The sequence below is a fragment of the Lynx rufus genome, unplaced genomic scaffold, assembly GCF_022079265.1.
Source record: "Lynx rufus isolate CCGP_SWC_20201006 ecotype Redwood Valley unplaced genomic scaffold, mLynRuf1.p SCAF_30, whole genome shotgun sequence".
NCBI classification, from domain to species: Eukaryota; Metazoa; Chordata; class Mammalia; order Carnivora; family Felidae; genus Lynx; species Lynx rufus.
In genome coordinates this window covers 3949151-3974641 of record NW_025814846.1, presented here as the reverse complement: position 1 = coordinate 3974641, position 25491 = coordinate 3949151, and the positions used below count along the sequence as shown (strand labels likewise).

General features: G+C 37.0%; 1 protein-coding gene and 1 non-coding gene across 2 annotated transcripts in view; one reads left to right on the top strand and one right to left on the bottom strand.

Annotated features, from left to right (window-relative positions):
- The window catches only part of OPHN1 (oligophrenin 1), a 593683-nt gene that overhangs the window by 468943 nt on the left and 99249 nt on the right, over positions 1 to 25491 (bottom strand). The gene's annotated exons all lie outside the window — the stretch shown is intronic.
- On the top strand, positions 16033 to 16139 carry LOC124521625 (U6 spliceosomal RNA). The gene has a single exon (XR_006964576.1). It is a non-coding gene; the product is annotated as a U6 spliceosomal RNA (small nuclear RNA).

Here is a 25491-nt window from a genome sequence, read left to right as displayed (position 1 = left end):
TTTAATTTTTTAAGGAACCTCCATACTGTTTTCCATAGTTGTAGCAGCAATTTACATTCCCATCAATAGTGCAAGAGGGTTCCCTTTTCTTCATACCCTTCCCTTTTCTCCATATCTTTTGTCTTTTTTGATGAAACTGATTCTAACAGGTGTAAGGTGATATCTCACCACGGTTTTGATTTTCATTTCCCTGGTAATTAGTGATGGATTAATAGTGGTTGAACAAGAGTGATGGCATTTTGAAGAGATTTGCTTTCCTCTTCTTATTTTCAAAATATTTTCTATGCAGTTACATTACCCTTGTATTGGAAAAATGATTCAAAAACATGATTAAAATACATATGGGCAGGGACACCTGGGTGGCTCAGTCAGTTAAGCCTCCAACTTCTGCTCAGGTCATCTGATCTAATGGTTCATGAGTTCGAGCCCTGCATCGGGCTCTCTGCTCACAGCACAGAGCCTGCTTCAGATCCTCTGTCCCCTTCTCTCTCTACCCCTCCCCCACTAATCTCTCTCTCTCTCTCTCTCTCTCTCTCTCCCCCCTCCCTCCCTCTCTCTTTCTCACTCTCAAAAAAATAAAAATATTTTTTTTTAAATTTTTTTTCAACGTTTATTTATTTTTGGGACAGAGAGAGACAGAGCATGAACAGGGGAGGGGCAGAGAGAGAGGGAGACACAGAATCGGAAACAGGCTCCAGGCTCCGAGCCATCAGCCCAGAGCCTGACGCGGGGCTCGAACTCGCGGACCGCGAGATCGTGACCTGGCTGAAGTCGGATGCTTAACCGACTGCGCCACCCAGGCGCCCCAAAAATAAAAATATTTAAAAGAAAAAGAAAAATTACATATGGATAAAACTGGACAAGAACATAGAAAAATTAAAAGCTAAGCTTATAAATAAAAATTTTTCATTATTACAATAATATTTTAATGACAAATGAATACCCTTTTTAAAGAAAGCACAGAGACTATTAGCAGAGGTACAAGCTGCATGACCTTGAAATACACATACTGTTATATTTGGTAGTGTTCCAGCTAAAATAAAATAGAGGAGTAGAGTCCTCCAGCACTGAATGGTTTTCAGAACTGAGGAGTTGAGAAATGACTAAGAAGACAAACCTCTATTAATAAGAAAACAAGAGGGTCTGATGAGAAATGAACAAAGAAACTGTGAAATTCAAGAGAAAACAAAGGGATCTACAGAAATGACAAGTGCAGCATGCCCATTAGTCTGTAGCATGAAACAATCTAATTAGGCAATAGGGAGAGAATAAGGGCCTCTCCTGGAATGCAGCAGATGGCTAGAAGGAGGGGCTACTTCAGCAGAATGTTAAAAATGCCTTCAGAACCTAGCATATCAACACAAGAATATTCATGAGAGGAACCCATGTAAGGGGATTTTATGTAAGGGGAAAACAAAGCCCAGAGAACAGAGTAAGGGCCTTATGAAAAGTCCACAGTGAGATCTGGCAGTGCTAGGACTTAATCCCAGGCCAGAACTCTTTCCATCAACACCAGCTGCTTTCCCCAAATGTGTATGCTGAGAATGTTACTATTTTTATGAAGGGAATCTAAAGCCCCCAAACAAGCATACAGTTGACCCTTGAACAACACAGGTTTGAACCACATGGATCCATTTATACACAGCTGTTTGTTTTGTTTTGTTTTTTCATAAATATGGTATAGTACTCTAAATGTATTGTCTCATGATTTTCTTAATAACATTTTCTTTTCTTTAGCTTACTTTATTGTAAGAATACAATATATAATACATAAAATGTTATAAAATATGTGTTAATCGACTGTTTTTTGTTATCAGTAGAGCTTCCAGTGAACAGTAGGCTATTAGTAGTTAAGTTTGGGGGAAATCAAAAGTTATATGTGAATATTTCACTGCACAGGGGAGAGGGGTGGGTGCTCCTAATCCCCATATTGTTCAAGAGTAAACTGCACTCCATATTGGGTTCATTGTAAAAAGCTGGCAATGTAATCTCAATTTCTCTCCAGAGAATTTTTAAGAAAAAACAATCCAATTCCTTTAACTTGAGATAATTTCTCCTGTGTATGTACAACACAGGACTAAGGTGTAAGAAGCAAATTCATTTCTGTGGACCACTGCATGTTTGTAAATATGATACTTGCTATGTGTCACAGGAAAGACACATATCCAAAGCCCATCTCCTTCACCTACCCATTGGTTTTGCCTAGACATATTCTCTAGTGTCTTTTAGTACAAACGGCAGGAGGCCTGAGCTCCTGAAAGCTTCTCTGCCATTTTACAGCTAAGTGAACTTTCATTCTATTTCCTTCATCAATAAAAAAGGGGGTTGTACTACATGACTTCAAAGGTCTCTCCAAGTTAGAGCTGGAGCAACATGCAGATTCTTCAGCAACATGCAGAAGGTTGAAACTAGACCACTTTCTCACACCATTCACAAAAATAAACTCAAAATGGATAAAGGACCTGAATGTGAGACAGGAAACCATCAAAACCCTAGAGGAGAAAGCAAGGAAAACCTCTCCGACCTCAGCCACAGCAATTTCTTACTTGACACATCCCCAAAGGCAAGAAAATTAAAAGCAAAAATGAACTATTGGGACCTCATGAAGATAAAAAGCTTCTGCACAGCAAAGCAAACAGTCACCAAAAGTAAAAGGCAACCAACAGAATGGGAAAAGATATTTGCAAATGACATATCAGACAAAGGGCTAGTATCCAAAATCTATAAAGAGCTCACCAAACTCCACACCCGAAAAACATATAACCCAGTGAAGAAATGGGCAGAAAACATGAATAGACATTTCTCTACAGAAGACATCCAGATGGCCAACAGGCACATGAAAAGATGCTCAACATCGCTCCTCATCAGGAAAATACAAATCAAAAGCACACTCAGATATCATCTCACGCCAGAGTGGCTAAAATGAACAACTCAGGAGACTATAGATACTGGCGAGGATGTGGAGAAACGGGAACCCTCTTGCACTGTTGGTGGGAATGCAAACTAGTGCAGCTGCTCTGGAAAACAGTGTGGAGGTTCCTCAAAAAATTAAAAATAGATCTACCCTATGACCCAGCAATAGCACTGCTAGGAATTTACCCAAGGGATATAGGAGTACTGATGCATAGGGGCACTTGTACACCAATGTTTATAGCAGCACTTTCAACAAGAGCCAAATTATGGAAGGAGCCTAAATGTCTATCAACTGAGGAATGGATAAAGAAATTGTGCTTTATATACACAATGGAATACTACTTGGCAATGAGAAAGAATGAACTATGGCCTTTTGTAGCAATGTGGATGGAACTGGAGAGTGTTATGCTAAGTGAAATAAGCCATACAGAGAAAGACAGATACCATATGGTTTCACTCTTATGTGGATCCTGAGAAACTTAACAGAAGACCATGGGGGAGGGGAAGGGGAAAAAAAGGTTAGAGAGGGAGGGAGGCAAACCATAAGAGACTCTTAAAACCTGAGAATAAACTGAGGGTTGATGGGGGGTGGGAGGGAGGGTAGGGTGGGTGAGGGGTATTGAGGAGGGCACCTGTTGGGATGAGCACTGGATGTTGTATGGAAACCAATTTGACAATAAATTTTATTTAAAACAAAAAAGGTCTCTTGAAGTTCTAACATTCTATGATTCTGTGAACGCTAAATTAACACTGCTTTAATCAAAATTTCAAAAACTCCATATCCAAATGTGTATTTCCTTATGAGAAAATTAGGAGCCCTCCTCAGAGAAGCCAGTGGACCCTAATAGCCTAAATCCAAAATCTAGGAGCTGAAGATATGCATTAGATTCCTAGCTCAGACAAGAAATTCTCTAGGAGAGCCTGGGAGAAGTCCCAAACCCAGGAACCATTCTACTGTGGGTCATTTGGTCAGGCAAGCTAACATTCGAAGAACATTTATTTTGCAAGGAATTTTGATGTTTAAACATGCAAAATGTTTACTCAGCATCTATTTTGTGTCAGAACTATGACAGGCTACAAAGACAAACTACAAAGACAAACAAGAGAGCAATTGTTTTGATGTAGGAAAGACTTCATAAAAAAGTAATATATATTTGGCTGTGACTATGAAAGTAAAGAGACATTTACCCAAGTAAGAAGGGATGAGGAAATTCCAAGCAAAAGAAATAGCAGATAGAGAGACAATGGATATAGAAAAAAAATTAGAAATATTCTGAGAACTGCAAGCAGTTGGCAAGTAGATGGTGTGGGGAAGAAATAGAACTGAAAAAGTCTTCTAAGTAGAAGACAAACTGTGAAGAATCTTGTATGTTACACAAAGAAGTTTAAATTTCAACCTACAAAAGCTTCTATGAACCAAAGAATAACCAAATCATATACTCATGGTATAAAGAGGTTTTAACATGCCAAGTGTTTCCACAGTAAGACTGCCTCTGCCCTATTTTCATATCTTTTACATATTATCTTTTAGTGGCTTCTTTATCAGATATTCTTATGGCGTTCCCTCAACCAGATTTCAACAACATGAAAATGTTAGGGGAGGGCAAAAAAGAGGCAAGAAATTCAGTAGCATTATTTCCTCTCTTCTCACCACTGTTCAGTGGTACTCTCAAAAAAGAATTACAAAATTCTAATTTATATGTTATTAGTACTAAATGCCCCAGAAAATAAGGAACAGCACTAATTTAAAACATCACATCCTGTTGTTACCTTAAGCACATAAGTAAATTCCTATTAATATGGAGCATATAGGGGTGCCTGGGTGGCTCAGTCAGCTAAGTGACCGATTTCGGTGCAGGTCATGATCCCACGCTTCATGGGTTCAAGCCCTGCATCGGGCTCTGTGCTGACAGCTCAGAGCCTGGAGCCTGCTTCAGATTCTCTCTCTCTCTCTCTCTCTCTCTCTCTCTCTCTCAATCTCTCTCTGCCCTTCCCCTGTTTGCACTATGTCTCTCTATTTCCCAAAAATAAACATAAAAAAAATACAGAGTATATATTCTAAATTCCAGTTCGCTAAGCATGGTCACCATAGCATGGCTGGTTGTAAACATGCCTATCTTTCTCTCCCATTAGGCCATGTGCTACCTGTAGGCTTGCACTGTATCTACTTCATCTCTCTATCCCCTAGGCCTAGCATAGGACTTCACATTAGCTTCGTGGTATCCACTGGGTAAAACCCTCTCTTTTTTTAAGTTTATTTATTTATTTTGAGAGAGAGAGCAGGGGAGGGGCAGAGAGAGGGAGAGATAAAATCCCAAACAGGCTCCACACTGTCAGCTAGGAGCCCGACTTAGGACTTGAACTTACAAACTGTGAGATCATGACCTGAGCTGAAATCAAGAGTCCAACACTTAACCAACTAAGCCACCCAGATGCCCCAAGGTAAAATCTGCTTGGCAGTTTTAAACTTTGTAAATCTTCCCACAGAATATTCATTTCATGCCTAAAAGGTTTCCCTGTTAAGAAGATTTAGTTTAGTTGAGAAAATTTGTTCCTGTAAAAAGACTTTAGAAGGTTTATTTTTTTATTGTGAGAGAGATAGAGAGACAGAGAGAGAGCACGCACATGTGCAAGCGAGGGAGAGACAGAATCCCAAGCAGGCTCCCTCACTGTCAGCACAGAGCCCTAACACGAGGCTTCATCTCATGAACCATGTGATCATGACCTGAGCCAAAACCAAGAGTCAGACACTTAACCAACTGAGCCACCCAGTGGCCCGTAGAAGTTTTTTTATTTCATATGAATTAACAAAAGAAATGGGCAAAAAATAAAAGCCCTCTCCAAAGCACATTACTGTTGATAATAACTAAATTATCAGCAGAGCCCACTGACTTACTGTGCACACATTTCTCCTAAGCTTTAACCTCTACATGAAGGAACAGTATCACCACAGCTACAATTACAATGTGAGAATTCACAGGCAGAAAGATGGGACAAAGCCTAGACACTTAACCTCATCTATGGGAAAACAGTCCCTTATTAAAATAAACACAAGACCTAGAATGGAAAGCAACTTAGGTTTCATGGGGGATTCTGATGAAACTAAAACACAAAATCTTTCATAAAGTCTTTTCAATGTCAGAATTAGGGCTTTAATGAAAATAGGAGAGAGAGAGAGAGAGAAAGAGAGAGTATGTTTTCAAGCTAGTTCTAGGAAAGAGCAGCCTCTAAGTGCAGAGGACCTTCTCAATGCTTTGGGATAAGGAAAGTTTCTGCATTAGAAAGTCATAAACAAATCAGAGTAACAGGGAGATTAAGTGGAGTTTTTTAAAAACACCTTTGTGGAGATATATTTCACATACCATAAAATTCACCCATTTAAAATGTAAAAGGTAAATTTATGTTGTTTTTTATTTCCTACTTAAAAATAAATTATACTCTTTTTAGAACATTAAAGCATGGCATCTTCAAATAATGCCAAAAAATGATCATTCCTTATCATTCCCCTCAGATGAAATTTTTCTATGATTCCATTTTACCCTAATAATTTTCACTGTATAACTTCTTCAATGCAATGTCCATAATTGTTTTAACATACGCTCACTTGAGCTATACAACAAAGAATGCAGCAAGTCTTTTTTTCTGGCTGAGATACAATCTTGTAAAAAGTTAGCAGGGAAGCAAATTAGGCAGCCAGATCTTTCAATGATATCAATTCAACACTGCAAATCATAGTGATGAAGATTCAGCAAAATGGATGCTCAACTCCAAAAAGTTACAAAAAGTACACTATTTCACAGAATCAGACTTCTGATTCACAAATATACTTTTTTTAAAGGCAAACTTCCAATCTTTTTTTTTAGTTTTTTAATGTTTTTATTTATTTTTGAGAGAGAGACAGCGAGTGGGAGAGGGGAAGAGAGAAAGACGGGACAGAATCTGAAGCAGGCTCCAGGCTCTGAGCTGTCCTCACAGAGTCCAACACAGGGCTCGAACTCATTGGCTGTGAGATCATGACGTGAGCCAAAGTCAGACGCTTAACTGACTGAACCACCCAGGCATCCCTCACAGATATACTTTCTGAATTCACAACTATACAAACTCAGTATCTCCTCTGACAAAACAGCATTACAATGATTTCAGTCATTAATAATGCCTCTGGACAAGGCACTGTTGGACAGTATCTGAAAAGCCATGATAAGATAAAAAGAACACTGGCTTTGTAGTCCATCTTCTGGCCACAGTTTTTACTGTCCGTGTGACCTTACAGCTGTCCTTATCCCTAATATTCCATACCTCTAGGCTAAACACTCCTTCAAATGACATAGGCACACATATCCTAAGTACATTTCAGGGGGGAGGTACTGTTATAAACAACCAGGTTCTTTCTCCACACAGAACTGTTGAGCCCAGGAGAGTGCTCTTAATTCTGTAGCATAAGGCTGGAGAATTTGAGGAGTAGAATAGTTTCCCTGCATATTATTCAGCCTACATCTGTTCAAGCTCCATAGAACTCCTTTACTTACAGATCCTGAAGTGTTTTACATTTTACATGTCTGTGACTAGAAAAGCTTCCTCTTGAAATGCAGAAACAAAGGGAAATCTTTCTATCTCCACCAGTAAATCTGGTAATTGCAATCTAGAATCTGCAAGAAAATGGATTCATCTTAAGAAACAAATAGTGGAAACTGATAGGACTGGGACAGGTATAAAATAGAGAAGTACCTAAAAATGATATCTGTTCAATGGGGAAGATTATTGTCTGCTATTGAAAGTAGACCAATGAAACCTGAACATGGTCCTGACATTTGATAATATGAGTTTCTGGCTGATAAATGTGGCTTAATCTCTCCCTTTCGGGTTTATTTGGATATAGGCTATCCATGGCAGGAACAAAGGCCCAGATGCTTTCAAGATGAAATATTTTCCTATTTCAAGAAGATGGAAGAAAAGAAGTCCTTTTGGGGTGCCTGGGTGGCTGAATCGGTTGAGTGTCCGACTTTGGCTCAGATCATGATCTCGCGGTTCGTGAGTTTGAGCCCCCCATCGGGCTCTGTGCTGACAGCTCAGAGCCTGGAGCCTGCTTCAGATTCTGTGTCCCCCTCTCTCTCTGCCCCACCCCTGATTGTGCTCTGTCTCTCTCTGTCTTTCAAAAATGAATAAACATAAAAAAAAATTTAAGAAAAAAAGTCCTTTCTTAGCTAAGCTTTGAGACTGCTGTACAAGATCAGTACTCTTCTTTCTGGGTCATTTCAAAAAGTCATGTTTTATCTCAGAGAGTTGGTTACAGAAAGAGTCTCAAAATACAGCAATTTCTGGTGCTCATTTTAAATTGTGTGTTTCAAATGAAGGCAACCCCCAATGTTGTTTATTTACCTATTTACCAGATAAAAATAGACTGATCAAGTGTAATAGTTAATTATATATGTCATCTTGGCCAGGCCACAGTGCCCAGATATTTGGTCAAACATTTTTCTTGATGTTTTTGTGAGGGTATTTTTGGATAAAATTTACATTTTAATCAGTAGACTCTGAGTAAGGCAGACTGTCCTCCATATTGTGAGTGGGCCTCATCCAATCAGTTGAAGGCCTGGATAGACCAAAATGCTGACCTCCCCCACTCCTAGCAAGAGAGAATTTTCCAGCAGACTGCCTTTGGACTTTATTTTCAACATTGGCCCTTTCTGATTGCTATAATGTTTGTGTTCCTCCAAAATTCATATTTTGAAACCTAATGCCCAGTGTAATGGTGTTAAGAGGTAGGGCCTTTGAGAGGTGTTTAGGTCATGAGGGCAAAGCCTTCATGAATGTAATTGAACTCTTATAAAAGAAGTACTAGAGAGCTCACTTGCTTCCTTCTGCCACTTGAGGTTGTAACAAAAAGACACCACCTGTGAACTAGAAATCAGGCCCTCACCAGACACTGAATCTACTGGCACCATGATCTTGCTCCTTCCAGCCTCCAAAACCAGGAGAAACAAATTTCTGTTGTTTATAAGCTACCCAGTTTATGGTTTATTTTTGTTACACAGAAGTCCAAATGGACTAAGACACTGGTTCTACTGCAGACTGCCTTTGCACTAGAACTGCAACTCTTTCCTAAGTCTCCAACCTTCTGGGCTCCCCCATCAGATTTTGAATTTGGCAAGCCTCCACAATTGTGTGTGCCAATTACTTAAAATAAATATCTTTCTATACATATATACAGCCTATCACTTCTGTTTCTCCAGAAAACCCTGACTAATACAGGAAAGTATCACCTTCAAATACAGAGATTTTAAGAATAGCCTCCAGAATGTGACTAAACCTTGAAAATATGCTAAGTGGAAGGAAGGAAGGAAGGATGGAAGGAAGGAAAGAAGGAAGGAGGGAAGGGAGGGAGGGAGGATGGGTGGGAGGAAGGAATTAAGTCATATTTATCAGCCAGAAACTCAAATATTCAAATGCCAAGGCAATATTCAGGTTTTACTGGTGTACATTCCACTTTTCAGCCCCACCCTTTTTTCCCTTTTTTTCCCTCTACCTAGTGACACAAATACTATACATTTTATTATAATCACAAAGGTCCCTCAGGCCCAGGGCATTTTTTTTTCCGTCTACTTTTTCTCTCTTATGTTCAGATTGGTGTTTCTATTGTTCTATCTTTAAATTCACTGATTCTTTCCTCAGTCCTCTCCATTCTGTTGTTGGCTTTATGCGTTGAGTTTTTAATTTCAGTTATTTTTCAACTTTAAATTTTCATTTTGTTTTTCTTTGCATTATCTATATTTTGCTGAGGATTTCTATTCATTTGTTTCATGCATATTAACAATTGCTTATTAAAGCATTTTTATTATCGTGTTTAATGTTTAATGATTATTGATATAACAAAAAAAATTCTATTATATCATGGACATTTAAGGTATTCTGTTACGAGATTCCCTGATCTCACTAAACCTTGTGTTTTTGCGGTCCTACTCTGACACCTCTCTGATGTGTGAAGGGAAGCACCATTACTGCCAGGTAATGGGGAAAATCGAGGATCCCTACTTGGCCTTCAATGATACCTAGAAGAGGAAGTGTTCTTCCTTATGGCTACATAGATGTAAGAGTTCAGGTTCCTTAGTACCTCACTAAGCTTCCATTGACACTACTCTAGCTGGAAGAAGTAGTTAGAGTGTTTCATTCATTTCATGCAGGCAAGGGTGGTCTAGATTCCCTAGTTGTTCTTTCCTGGCAGTGATGGAGGTAGAGCCATAGATTTTTCTCTGGTTTTGGACTTAAGGAGAATAGTTGTTGTCTAAAAGTTTTCTGACTGGCTGGGCTTCCCCTAGAGAGAGCACACTTAATTCTTAAGTTTCTGTTTTTGTTTTTGCTTCTACCTATTGGCATTATCTGGTTGCCAGCTTGTACAGCTACCAGACTGGGATATATAAGACCAAAAGGACACTCAGGAACTTGCCACCATGCACTTTCTCAGGTCAAGGTTATTGGTCAGCTTGTCTACTTATCTCCACATTTCATAGTCTTCTTGTACTGGTTTTATATATAATGTCCAAGATTCTTATTTGTACATAGCAGGAGTAATAGGAAAAAGTGCATCTCCTCCATTTTTCCAGAAGGGGAAGTCCAGTGTGTGTGGTGTGTGTGTGTGTGTGTGTGTGTGTGTGTGTGTGTGGTGTGCGTGTTGTACAATCTTCTCTAAATTTTATATATGATAAATACTTTCACATTTTAATTTTCAAAGAGGTATCTATTATAATAATCAACACAAAGAGTCACGCTAGATTTCCATTCTTACCACCAGGTCATAAGCTCCATTTACAACTTCATGGCTAGTCAAAAGCACCTACTCTGGGCCTAGCACAGTGTCAGAAGCTATAGCGATACAAGACAAATAAAATGTGATTCTGGCCATGGGGAAGTTTACAATATATAAAGGAGAAAAGCAGAACAAACCATCACAATCCTGAATGAAATCAAGACTATAATAGAGTTGTTTTGTGGTAGTAACCTAAGAAAGAATAATGAACTTGGCCTAAGGTGCTTGTGAAAGGTTTCCCATTGGTGACCCATCTGAAGGGAAGAAAGAAACAACTGTAAACTGATTTCCTATTATGTATTAGGTACTTCCCTGGGTACTTTATTTCATCTCATATCATCCTAACAATACTATGTGGAAGTTGATATCCTATATTACAAATGAGCAATCTAAGGCTCAGACATGAGTTCTCATCACTGGAATAAATAAAGTTCATACAGCAGAGATCTGGATGCAACTTTATAACAGAGCATGTTGCATTGTTGGACACAAGTAAAAAAATGTACATGAAAAACTCATTCTCAATTAAAATCTGGTTTGATAAGATGGTGGAGATACAAGAAAGCCTAATACTGCAGGTTAAAACATCTTTGCCTACCAAATACAACAGCAATTTGTTCAGACTCTTTAAAATTATTTTTATTGTGGGGCGCCTGGGTGGCTCGTCGGTTAAGCGTCCGATTTCGGCTCAGGTCATGATCTCACAGTCTGTGGGTTCGAGCCCCGCATTGGGCTCTGTGCTGACAGCTCAGAGCCTAGAGCGTGCTTCAGATTCTGTGTTTATTTATTTTTTAGACAGAGAGAGACAGAGCATGAGCAGGGGAGGGTCAGAGAGAGAGGGAGACACAGAATCTGAAGCACGCTCCAGGCTCTGAGCTGTCAGTACAGCCTGACACGGGGCTTGAACTCATGGAGTGTGAGATCATGACCTCAGCCGAAGTTGGACGCTTAACCGACTGAGCCACGCAGGCACCCAAAGAGACCGACTCTTGATTTTGGCTCAGGTCATGATCTCACATTTCGTGGGTTCGAGCCCCTTGTCAGGCTCCATGCTTATAGTGCAGAGCCTGCTTGGGATTTTCTCTCTCTCTCTCTCTCTCTCTCTGCCTCTCCCCTGCTCATGTTCTCTCTCTTAATAATAATAATAACAATAATAATAATAATAATAATATAATAAACTTGAAAAAACAAAGCAAAAAAGAGTTGCATAATGAAAAATATGACATAAAATAGAATTCAAACAGCATTTAGTATACAGGACTGAAAATATGACTTCATTTAAGTTCCATCACCAGCATCTTCCAAATGTGTAACCTTAGTCAATTAATAAATCTTTATAAGCCTCAATTTCCTCACTTTTAAAAAATTTAAAAAGAGGATAAAAATATCTCTTGTTGCTTTATGATTCTGTCATAAGGATTAAAATGAACTCTTCCATGAAAATACTTTCTTTTTTAAAATATTTTTTTAACATTTATTTATTTTTGAGACAGAGAGAGACAGAGATGAACGGGGGAGGGTCAGAGAGAGGGAGACACAGAATCTGAAGCAGGCTCTAGGCCCTGAGCTGTCAGCACAGAGCCCGATGCGGGGCTCAAACTCACAAACCGCGAGATCATGACCTGAGCCGAAGTCCGATGCCCAACCGACTGAGCCACCCAGGTGCCCCGAAAATACTTTCTATATCAGTACTGAACAATAACAAATGATATATGTCACAAATGCAAGCCATGTATGTAATTTTAAATTTTCTAGTAATCACATTAAAAAGGTAAAAAGAAATTAATTAATTTTAATGATTTTATTTCACTCAATTTACACAAAATGTTATAATTTCAACATGCAATCAATATAAAACATGATATTCTGTACCTACAGATGTAAAAATGAGATATTCTATTTTATCATATTAAGTCTTTGAAATCCAGTATATCTTTTACACTTATAGTACATCTCAATTCAGACTAGCCACATTTCAACTGCTCAATAGCCACATGCAGTCAGTGCCTACCATAGTACACAGGGTAGTTCTAGACATAACAATATGCAGGACTGCCTGGGAACAAATCCCACTCCACCACTCAGTTGTCACTTAGTGGACTTCCCTTACACCATCTTTAGGCTCTCTTTATAAAGGTAGTAAAACGTAGTGCTTAAGAGCACAGACTCTGGGGGCGCCTGGGTGGCTCAGTAGGTTGTGCTTCCGACTTTGGCTCAGGTCATGACCTTGCAGTTTGTGACCGGGCCGAGTCCGGCTCTGAGCTAATAGCTTGGAGCCTGGAGCCTGCTTCAGATTCTGTGTCTCCCTCTGTCTCTTCCCCTCCCCTGCTTGTGCGGTCTCTCAAAAATGAATACATGTATAAAAAATTAAAAAAGAAGAAAAGAGCACACACTCTAGAAATAGCCTGCCTGGGTTCCAGCTCTACCCATTACAGGCTTTTTACTTCAAAGCAAACTCTTTAATTTTTCTTTGCCTCAGTTTACTCATCTACAGAATGAGGATAATTTTTATCTACCTCATAAAATCATTTTGAGGATTAAATTAATATTATAAAAAATACTTCATACAGTACCTAGAATATAATAGTGCCCACTCATATTGAGCTGTTATAACTAAAATATGAATTATTCTTTTCTCTCTAAGCCTTATAAAATAAACTATCATAAACTGCATTTTATTCTATTGTATATTATTATAGAAAAGTTTTATTAAACTTAGTCTAAATACAAGGCAGTATATGGAAGTACAAATGGAGGCTGCGAAAGTGCAAGCAGAGAAGTGCAAACAGGAATTGTTTCCACCGGGTAAATCACATGAGGCTTCTTTGAGGTGGCTTTTCATTGGGGCTTTAAAGATCTGTATAATTTCAGCAGCTAAAAAATGGGGAGGGTATACCCAGCAAAAATATATATTGGCCAAAGAATTGATGTAAGAAAGTGCACTTTCAAAGAGTAATAGATCTAGATTAACAAGAGCAGCTTCACATTGGAAAGTAATGGAAACATAACACGCAGAAAAGCTGACTAGGACAGGCCTGTTCATGAAGGTGTTTGAACACCAGGCTCAGATGTCTATATTTATTGAGTGCATAATGGAGTCAATGAAGGTTCTGACAAGGGATGCATTAGGGCAGTGTTCTCAACCCTGGATACACATTAGAATAACTTGGGAGTTTTAAATTTTCCAGTGCCCAGGCTGCATCCCTGATCAATTAAATCAGTATTTCTAGTTCCATATCCCAGGCTTTTATTTAAATTCCCTTCCTGATTTCAATGTACAAGGAAGGTTAAGAACTACTTCTCTCAGGAGGCTTACTCAAACAGCCATCTTTCTTGGCAAGGATACCAGTTGAAGGGAAAAAATATCTCTTCTAGGGTCCAAACAAAGGATCTGCTTTAGGGAGACTCTGGTGAAAACAAGTGGTGCTTTCCACCAGAAAAATCTTAATCCACAGTTAAAAGCAAAAAGGAGTCTAAAACCCATGCTAGAGGTAGTCCAGAGTCAAAGGAGGTCATAATTAAGATATATAAGTTTAGAAATATATCATCTGTCTACAAATAAAACAAATAACCATCTCTTCTCAACTTTAAATATTTACTGAATTACAAGTACATGTTAGGCAAGTTCTATCCATGTTAATATAAGAAATATCAAGACTAAATACACTAGAATGTATCAATCACTAAGATAAATGGCTTAAAAGCATTCTCTAGTCTACTCTTCCTAACTGCATTGTAATAGGAACCACTATTACTTCCAGTTAAGAAAATGAAGCTCAGAAAGATTAAGTAACTTCCTCAAGGTCAAACAAATAGTAAGTGACAGAGCCAAGATTTGAATTCCAGTCCATCTGACTTCATGCTAGCAAAACCTGAGTTCCTAGACAACTTATTTGTTGTCTTATGTATTTTGTGATTTACTTTGTATATTAACAAATACATTTTCAGATAAAGAAATTTAGAGCCAGAGAGATTGAGTAACTTGTCCAAAATCATACAACTATTAAACAGTGGGAATGTGATTCCAATTCAAGAATACAAATGCCAAAAACCCCTAGGTTAATACTCTTGGTACCACTTCACATGTCTTCTTTTTCTATTCCCCAAAAATGGCAGCCCTTGACAGTTTGGAAAACATTTTCTCATTTTAGAGAAGAAGACCCAATGAGGCTAGGGTTTCCCTTTCTAACCAAAGGTTTTGTTTTCTACTTATCTCTGTTCTATTATTTCATTCATACTCATTGTCTCTCCTTAGCAATGGTTACCCCCTTCAACTATAAAAATTTTTTGATGCACCCCCCCCCAAATTTTGGACCCTCTCATGTGATTGTAGTTGTAATTTATAATATTCACCAAGTAAGAAAATGCAAGTACACTGTTATTTATTATTTATTCACTTTAAAAATAGTGTTCATGCTATTATTCTACAGATAATGTTTGGGGTACATATGGAATTGTAGATGCTTTACAATAAATACAAGCTTCCAGGCATCTCATACTCATAGGACCTATGGCTTTTATAGAACAGTGACTGGAAGGGGAAATAAGTAGTTTCTATTTTTGTGAGGAAGCACAAGAGATCACAGAAGGAAAATAATAGAGATGATTAAAAAGGAAATTCCTCTGAAACATGACCTTCCTGGGGCATAGTACAGACAGGCCCCCAAAATGGAATATTCAACACCTATTCTACATTCAGTATTAATACACATCACTTTCTAGGAATCAGCTAGAAGAGAAGACCCTGATTGTCTAAGTTCAAATCTCTACTCTGAAAAGTAATATCTTTCTGGCCTTAGGCAACTTACTTAACTTCTCTGTTCTTCACCTTCCTCTTCTGTAAAATGAGCATCATATTATCACAGTAACCTTACAGGTTTTCTAAAGTACTTGTAACAGTGACTGGCATATAATAAGTGTTTATAATTTACAAACTACTTGGGTTACATGAGGTAAATCATCTTAACTCTATTAAAATGAGTGGTTCACGCTATAAAAAGTTTGAAAGAACTTCCTGGTTTCCAGTCAGGTATGTAAGGAGTGTGGAAGACATCACTACAATTTTCGCAACAAAAAAGGTGAACAAACTGAAAATCAATATTTCTTCTTAGATTCATCAGATAATTGAGGTCACTGGACAAACTGGGGCCCCAAATTTGGAGAGACAGATGAATACAAAGATTCACACCTTGGTATAGCAGAAGCTCAAGAGTACGAACCCTCATTGGAGCCAGTACCAGAGTAGGAAAACAAAATTATAATTGATAAATTTCTGGGGAATCAGTTTGGACAAGTTTGAGATTTAAAAGCTCTGGGGGGTGCTCGCTTCGGCAGCACATATACTAAAATTGGAACGATACAGAGAAGATTAGCATGGCCCCTGCACAAGGATGACACGCAAATTCGTGAAGCGTTCCATATTTTTATGACCCAGCAATAGCACTGCTAGGAATTTACCCAAGGGATACTAGAGTACTGATGCATAGGGGCACTTGTACCCCAATGTTCATAGCAGCACTCTCAACAATAGCCAAATTATGGAAAGAGCCTAAATGTCCATCAACTGATGAATGGATAAAGAAATTGTGGTTTATATACACAATGGAATACTACGTGGCAATGAGAAAAAATGAAATAGGGCCTTTTGTAGCAACGTGGATGGAACTGGAGAGTGTGATGCTAAGTGAAATAAGCCATACAGAGAAAGACAGATACCATATGGTTTCACTCTTATGTGGATCCTGAGAAACTTAACAGGAACCCATGGGGGAGGGGAAGGAAAAAAAAAAAAAAAGGACGTTAGAGTGGGAGAGAGCCAAAGCATAAGAGACTGTTAAAAACTGAGAACAAACTGAGGGTTGATGGGGGGTGGGAGGGAGGGGCGGGTGGGTGATGGGTATTGAGGAGGGCACCTTTTGGGATGAGCACTGGGTGTTGTATGGAAACCAATTTGTCAATAAACATCATATATAAAAAAAAAAAAAAAAAAAAAAAAGCTCTGGGGGGGCAGTTTTAGGGAGTCCCCCAACAATTCTGTGAGTCTTAGTACCACCAGCCTTACCAGGTTCTCACAATGAAGATAAGAGGAAAGCTCCCTTATGTTTCCATCAGGAGGAGGGAGAAAATAACCATTTCAGATACAACCAGAGCACTGTGTTCTTAACAAGACCTAAAGTCAAAGGAAAGTATTTTATCAGAGCCTAACAACTAGGGTTTTACCAAAGCCTAACCAATCCAAAGAAAGGAAAATTCCCAACTCCAACAAACTTTAGCCATTCACATAAAGGAATGAAATTATTCAACTCCAGTGACATCTACTTTTCCATATGGGAAAAGAAAATTACCAACTCCAGGACCCACTAGCATCCCTCTCTAACTTAAGGTAAGAGAACTGAGAAGCACCTGCAAAGATCACAGGCCAGGGGCACAGGATCACTAAAACACTAAATTCTAAACATATGACTACTAAATGCTTCTCATCTTCCCCTCCCCCCAAAACTTAGCACAATACCAATAGGGCTTATATATGATACCAGGAAAATATAACTGAAAGTACTTAAATAAGTACAAACCTTATTTAAGAAGGTATCACTAAGGAAACCCAAAGACAAAAAAGTAGACAAAAACAAGGAAACCAAATGAGGTTTTAGCTTCTGACACCCACTGCAATAGCAAATAGTAATACAACCCAACTCTTAGTCAGATGAACATAAGGTCTCACACTAAAGGTATATTTACCACAGCTCCTTTTATCTAGTACATCATGCCTTACTCTAAACAAACAAAAAAAAATTACAAGATGTACTAAAAGTCAAAAAAAGCAGTTTCAATAGGCACAGCAAGCTTCATAACTAGACTCAGATATTGCACAAATGTTGTAATTCTTAGATCAGGAATTTTATTAAAATATTAGTAATGTGCTAAGGGCTCTAAAGAAAAATGTGAGCAACATGCAAGAACAGGTGAATAATGTAAACAAAAAGATGTAAACTACAGAAAAGAATTTAAAAAATGCTAGAAATCAAGAATAAAAATGACTGGAATAGGCCAAGGAAGGATCACTGAACTTGAAGATAAGTCAACAGAAACTTACAAAATTGAAATGCAAAGACAAAAAAATAATTTGCAAGATGGAACAGAATATCCAAAGACTGTAGGGCAATTAAAAATGGTGTGACATATGGATAATGGAATTACCACAAAAAAATGACATAAAGGAACAGAAGAAGCAAAAATGACTTAAGAATTTCCCCCAAATTATTATCAGACCCAAAACCACAGGTCAAGGGGAAGCAATGAACACCAAGCATGGTAAATACCAAAAATTCCTACCCCTAAGAATATCATGTTCTAACTGCAGAAAATCAAAATAAAGGGGGGAAAAGAAAGAACAAAGCCAGAAGGGGGAAAAAAAACACCTTACTTATGGAGGAGGAAAGATAAGAATTATACCCAAATTCTCTTTAGAAACCATGCAGGCAGAAAACAAGTGGAGTAAAGTATTTATCATGCTGAGGGAAAAAAAATCAACCTAGAATTATGTGCAATGCAAAATTATACTTCAAAAGTAAAGGCGAATAGGTTGTCTCAGAAAAACAAAAATTGAGGGAATTATTTTGAGTAGACCTGTTTTTGAATAAATGTTGGAAGTTGTTCAGAAAAAGAAAATATTGGTCAGAAACATGGACCTACAAAAAGAAAGGAAAAGCTTTAAAGAAGGAGTAAATGATGTTAAAATAAAACCTTTGATCTTTCTTATTCTTAGTTGATATAACATAAGAGTTTGCTCAAAATAACAATCAAGACTATGTATTAATGTGGTTATACTGTATAGTTAAGTGAAATGAATGACAGCAATGTTATAAGGGACTAGGGAAGGAATTAGGAATACTATACTATATAAGTGCTTGCATTGTATATGAAATAATAGTGTTTGAAAGTGGACTTCGATTATTTATAAATATATATTGTAGGGGTGCCTGGATGGCAAAGTCGATTAAGTGTTCGACTCTTGATTTTGGCTCTGGTCATGATCTCACAGTTGTGAGATCAAGCCCCATGTCAGATTCCACTCTGAGCATGGAGCCTGATTAACATTCTCACCCTCCCTCTCTCTCTGCCGTCCCCTGCTTGCATGAGTGCACTCTCTCAAAAACTATAAATATAAGTGTGTGTGTGTGTGTGTGTGTGTGTGTATACATAAGTGTGTGTGTGTGTATCTATATATAATCTCTATGGAAACCATAAAAATAAAGTTTCAATATAAGTATAATTGAGAGGCTAAGTCAGGAGAGAAAATGGAATCATAAAATGCTCGATTAATACCACAGAAGGCAGAAAAAGTACAATACAAAAAATAAAACTAAAAAACAAAGGCAATGATTATACAGTAGTCCAACTATATCAGCAATCACACTGAATATCAGTGATCTAAATAGAGCAATTGAAAGATGGAGTCTGTCAGAGTATAATAATAATAAAAAAAGACCCAAATACATATTGTTTACAAGAAACCCAATTTAAATATAAAGACACCAACAGATTAAAATTAAAAGTGTGGAGGAAAGTATACCATGCTAACACTAATCAATAGAAAGCTGGATTAACTATATTAATTTTAGATAAAGATGACTTCCAAGCAAGGGAAATTATTTGGGATAAAGAGGGGCACTATGTAACGATAAAGAGGTCAACTCTCCAAGAAGACATAACAATCCTTAATGTATATGCATCTAACAACAGGGCATGAAAATATGAGAGGCAAAAACTAAAAGAACTGCAAGCAGGGGCACCTGGGTGGCTCAGTTGGTTGAGCATCTGACTTTGGCTCAGATCATGATCTCATGGTTTACGAGTTCAAGCCCCGCATTGGGCTCTGTGCTGATAACTTGGATCCCAGAGCCTGCTTCTGCTTCTGTGTGTCCCTCTCTCTTTGCCCCTCCCCTGCTTGTGCTCTAGCTCTCTCTCAAAAATAAATAAACATTAAAAAAATTAAGAAACGCAAGCATAGACAAATCCATTAATTACTATTGGAGACTTCAACACTACTTTATCAGTAATTGACAGAGCCAACAAATAATCAGTAAGAACATAGTTGAAATGAACAGCACTACCAAACAATTGAGATTTACATAATATTTCATCCAACAATAGCATGATACACATTATTCTCAAACTCACAAGGAATATTCACCATAAAATACTACATTTTGAGCCATATAATACACGTTAACAAATAAAAAAAATGGAAATTATACAAACTATGCACTCAAGCTGCAATGGAATTAAACTGTAAATAAATGATAGCTGAAAGATAAAAAAAAATATGTGGAGATTAAACGAAAACCTCTAAGTAACACACAAGGCAAGAAACAAGTCTCATGAAAAATTTTAAAATATTTTGAACTAGGGGTACCTGGGTGGCTCAGTTGGTTAAGCATCTGACTCTTGATTTTGGCTCAGGTCATGATCTGACAGTTCATAAGATAGAGCCTCATGTTGGGCTCCGTGCTGACAGTGTGGAGCCTGCTTGGTATTCTCTCTCCCCCTCTCTCTGCCTCTACTCCTTTCTCTCTCTCTCTCTCTCTCTCTCTCTCTCTCTCTCTCTCAAAATAAGTAAATAAAATTAAAAATAAAATAAAATATTTTGAACTAAATTAGAATGAAAATACAATTTACCAAAACATTGTAGGATATAGCAAAGTAGTGCTCAGAAGGAAATTTATAACCCTAAGTGTATATATTTAAAAAAAAGAAAGATTGAAATTCAATCATCTAGGCTTTCCTTTAGAAAACAAGGAAAAGAACAAGATTCACTAGAGTTAAAAAAGAAAATCAATGAAATTCAAAAAAGAACTCAACAGATAAATCAAAAAAGCCAAAATCATATTCATTGAAAAGATTAAGAAAATGTATTAATTTCTAGCCAACTTAATGAGGAAAAAAGAGAGAAGACACAAATTAGTAATGTCAGAAATGAAAGAACCACCATAATAATCCCATGCATGTTAGAAAAATAAAGAATTATTACGAACAATGCTATGCCCACAAATTTGATGACCTAAATGAAATGGACCAATTCCTTGAAATACACAATTTGCCAAAACTCACGCAGAGAGAAACAGATAATGTAAATAGGCCTATGTCTATTAAAGAAATTCAATTAATAAATAATAAACTTCCAGGGTGCCTGGCTGGCTCAGTCGAAGTGTGAGAAACTCTTGATCTTGGAGTCATGGGTTTGAGACCCATGTTGGGTGTAGAGATTACTAAAAACAATAAACACTAAAAATAATAACAATAATAAAAATAATAAACTTCCAAAGGTAAAAGTACAAGACTGAGATGGATATATTGGTGAATTCTAACAGACATTTAATAAAGAAATTATGTGGGGGTGCCTGCGTGGCCCAGTCGATCAGGCATCCAACTCTTGATTTCAGTTCAGGTCATGATCTAACCAGTTTGTGGGTTCAAGCCCTGCAATGACAGCGCAGAGCATGCTTGGGATTCTCTCTCTTCCACTCTCTCTCTCTCTCTCTGCCCCTCTCCCACTCGCACGTGTACTCTCTCTCTCAAAATAAATAAACTTTAAAAAACATAAATTACACAAATTTTCTATGATCTCTTCTAAAACTTAAAGGCAAGGAAAATACTATCTAACACATTCTATGAGACCAGCAAACCTTAATACCAAAATCAGACACTGGCATTAGAAAAAAGGAAAATTACAGACCAATATCTCTCATGAACATAGATGTAAAAATCCTCAACACAATATTAACAAGTTGAAACCAACAATGTATAAAAAATAATGATAGACTGCAATCAAGTGAGATTTATTCTAGGTATGCAAGGCTGGTTCAACATTTGAAAATCAATTAATGTAATCCATAACATCCATAGACTAAAGAAAAAATATATCATCATACCAATAGGTGCAGAAAAAAACATTTGACAAAATCCATCACTTTTTGATAAAAACTCAACAAACTAGAAACAGAGGGGAACATCCTCAGCTTGATAAAGAACATCTACAAAAAGCCTACAGCTAACATTACACTTAATGATAAGAAACTAGAACTTTTCCCACTGAATCAGGAACAAGACAAGGATGTTTCCTCTCACCACTCCTTTTCAACTGGAAGTCCTAGATGATGCAATGAGACAAGACAAAGGAAATAAAAGGTATACAAATTGAGAAGGAAAAAATAAAATTATCTTTGTACACAGCTTACATTATCTATGTAGATACTATCTATCTATTTATGTAGAAAATCCCAAATAATCAAAAAAATCTCCTGAGACTAATAAGAAATTATGGCAAGACTGAAGGATAAAGGCTAATCTACAAAAGTCAACCACTTTTTATATATCAATAAACATTTGGAATTTGAAAGTTAAAATATTTACATTAGCACTAAAAAATATTTAAGAACAAATATATTTAAGAACAAATATAACAAAATATGTACAACATCTGTATGAGCAAAATTATGAAATTCTAATAAAATAAATAAATAATCTAAATAAATGAGATATTATATGTACATGCATGGAAAGACTCAACATTGTCAATATGCCAATTCTTCCCATTTGACCTACAGATTCGATGCAAGGTGATTCTAACAGTTAGATGAAAAAGCAAAGGCCCAGATAGCCAACATAATATTTAAACATAACAATAAGGTCAGAGGATTGACTACCCAACTTAAGACTGACTGCAGAACTAAATTATCAAGACTGTCACCATGGCAAAAGGATAAATATATCAATAAAACAGACCAGAGAACCCAGAAATATATCCACATAAACATAGTCAACTGATCTTTGACAAAGAATAAAGGGAAATTTAATAGACAGATAACAGTCTTTTAAAAAAAAATGGGGCTGGAACAATTGGATATCCATATGCAAAAAAAAAGGTGGGGGGAGAGGGGATTTAGACCAAGACCTTACACCATTCGCAAAAAATAACTCAAAATGGATTGCAGACATGAATATAAAACACAAAACTATAATACTTGTATTAGATGAGATAGAAAAAAAATCAAGGTTGTCTTGGATTTGGCAATGACTTTTCAGATATAATAGCAAAAACACAATTCATGAAAGAAAAAAACTGTTAAGCTGGACTTCATTAAAATTAAAAACTCCTTCCCTGTGGAAGACACTGTTAGGAAAATGAAAAAAAAAACCCACAGACTAGGAGAACATTTGTATAAAACACAGACATCCAAAATATACAAAGAACCCATAAGCTCAACAATAAGAAACAAACCAATTTTAAAAGGGGTGAAAGATCTGAACAGACAGATCACCAAAGATCTACAAATGGCAAATAAGCATTTGAAAAAAACATTCAACATCATATATCATTAAGGAATTACAAGTTAAAACAACAATGTGAGACTGCTACACACCTATCAAAATAGCTAAAATAAAGTTAAAAACACTGACAACTCCAAATTCTGGCAAAGATGTGGAACACTGCTCTTGGAGAGAAGGCAGGGCAAACAGCCCCTCAACACACAACAAAGAAACAGCAATCTGAAGAGCTAAAGTGGCACGCAGTGGGGAGGTTATTGGCAGCTTTCACAGATTCCAACAGGCACAAAGGAACTGGCAGGTACCACATTCCTCCCCCACCAGTCAGCATAAGCACAAGGCCACCTGCAGTCACCAGCACAGTACTGACACTACCTAATGTTTTACATCACACCCTGCACCACTATGCTCTGGTGGAACCACTCTTCCCAGTCATGCTTGCCTCAGTTCCAGCACAGTGAGCCTCCTCCCTCAGAAGACCAGACCAAACCCCAGGGGAATTTGTCCTAAATGAAAGAACACGTAAGACCATGGCCACAGATCTAAGGGAAACAGATATGATATGCCTGACAGAGAATAAAGGTAATGATCATATTCACTGGACTTGAGAAAAGATATGATTGAGACTGTTAATACAAAAATAAGGAATAACAAAAGTGCTCAATAAAAGAAAAGAGAAACACGCTTGATGGAATGAACAGCTGCTGGAAGAAGCAGAGGAATGAATTATGATCGAGAAGACAGAGTAATGGAAAGTAATCAAGCTGAACAAAAGAGAGAAAACAGAATTAGACAAAATAAGAATAGACTTAGGGAATTCAGTGACTCCAGCACATGTAATAACATCCGATTACAGGAGTACCAAAAGAAGACAGAGAAAAGGGGGCAAAAAATTATTTGAAGAAATAATAGCTGAACACATCCCTAATCTGGAGAAGAAAACCAATATCCAGAACCAGGTGGGACAGAGAAACAAAATGAACAAAAGAATATCTACACAAAGATAGGTGGTAATTAAAAAGGCAAAATACAGAAATAAAGAAAAAAATTAAAGGCATCAAGACAAAAGAAGACAGTTACATTAAATGGAAACATAAGGTGACCAGACAATTTTTCAGCAGAAACTTTCCAGGCCAGAAAGGAGTGGCATGATATATTCAAGGTCCTCAAAGGGAAAAATCTGCAACCAAGAATACTCTATTCAGTAAATCTATAATTCAGAATACAAAAAGAGATAAAGTTTCCCAGACAAGCAAAAAATAAAGGAGTTCGTGACCACTAAAACCAGACCTGAAAGAAATATTAAATGGGACTCTCTGAGTGGAAATGAAAAGACCAAATATGAAAGTATCAAAGTAGGAAAAACAAAAGCAGTAAACTATAAGTCAAGGAACTCACAAAATTAAAGAATGTAAAATATGACACCATATGCCAAACACATAAGGAGAGTGGTAAAGAATAGGTTCAAACCTAAAAAACCAATGACTCAATATAGACTGCTATATGTATAAAATGTTATATACAGACTGAATGGTAACCACAAATCAAGAACCACTAAAATACAGACTAAGAATAAAGAGAAAGAAATCCAACTATATCACAAAAAAAAGCACCAAATAATGAAAGAGAGAAAGAGAAACAAGGATCAGAGAAAATATTCAGAAACACAAAACAAGTAATAACACTACATACATATGTATCAATAATTACTTTGAATGTAAACGGCAAAATACCCCAAATAAAATACACAGGGTAACAGAATGGATAAAAAACCAAGATATATATATATATATATATATATATATATATATATATATATATATATACTGACTATAAGGGATTCGTTTTAGACCTAAAGACACCTGAGGATTGAAAGTGAGGGAATGGAAAAACATCTATCTTGCAAACAAGATGTTAAAAAAAAGCCTGACTAGCAATACTTACATCAGACAAAATAGACTTTTAAAAAAGACTGTAAAATGAGACAAAGAAGGACACTATACAATAAGAATAGGGACAATCCAACAAGAAGACTTAGGCACCCAAAATAGAAGCACCCAAATACATAAAACAGTTAATTACAAACATAAGGGAACTAATTAATAGTAATATAATAATTGTAGGGGTCATTAACACCACACTTATATCAATGGAAAGATCATATAAACATGAAATCAAAATGGAAACAACGGCTTTGAATGACACACTGCACCAGAAGGATTTAACAGATATATTCAGAACACTCCATCCTAAAGCAGCACAATACACATTCTTTTCAACTGCACATGGAATATTCTCCAGAAAAAATCCCATATTAGCCCATAAAACAAGCCTCAACAAATTCAAGAAGATGGAAGTCATACCATGAACATTTTCTGATCACAAGCCATAAAACTAGAAGTTAACCACAAGAAAAAAATCTGGAAAGACCACAAATAAATGGATGTTAA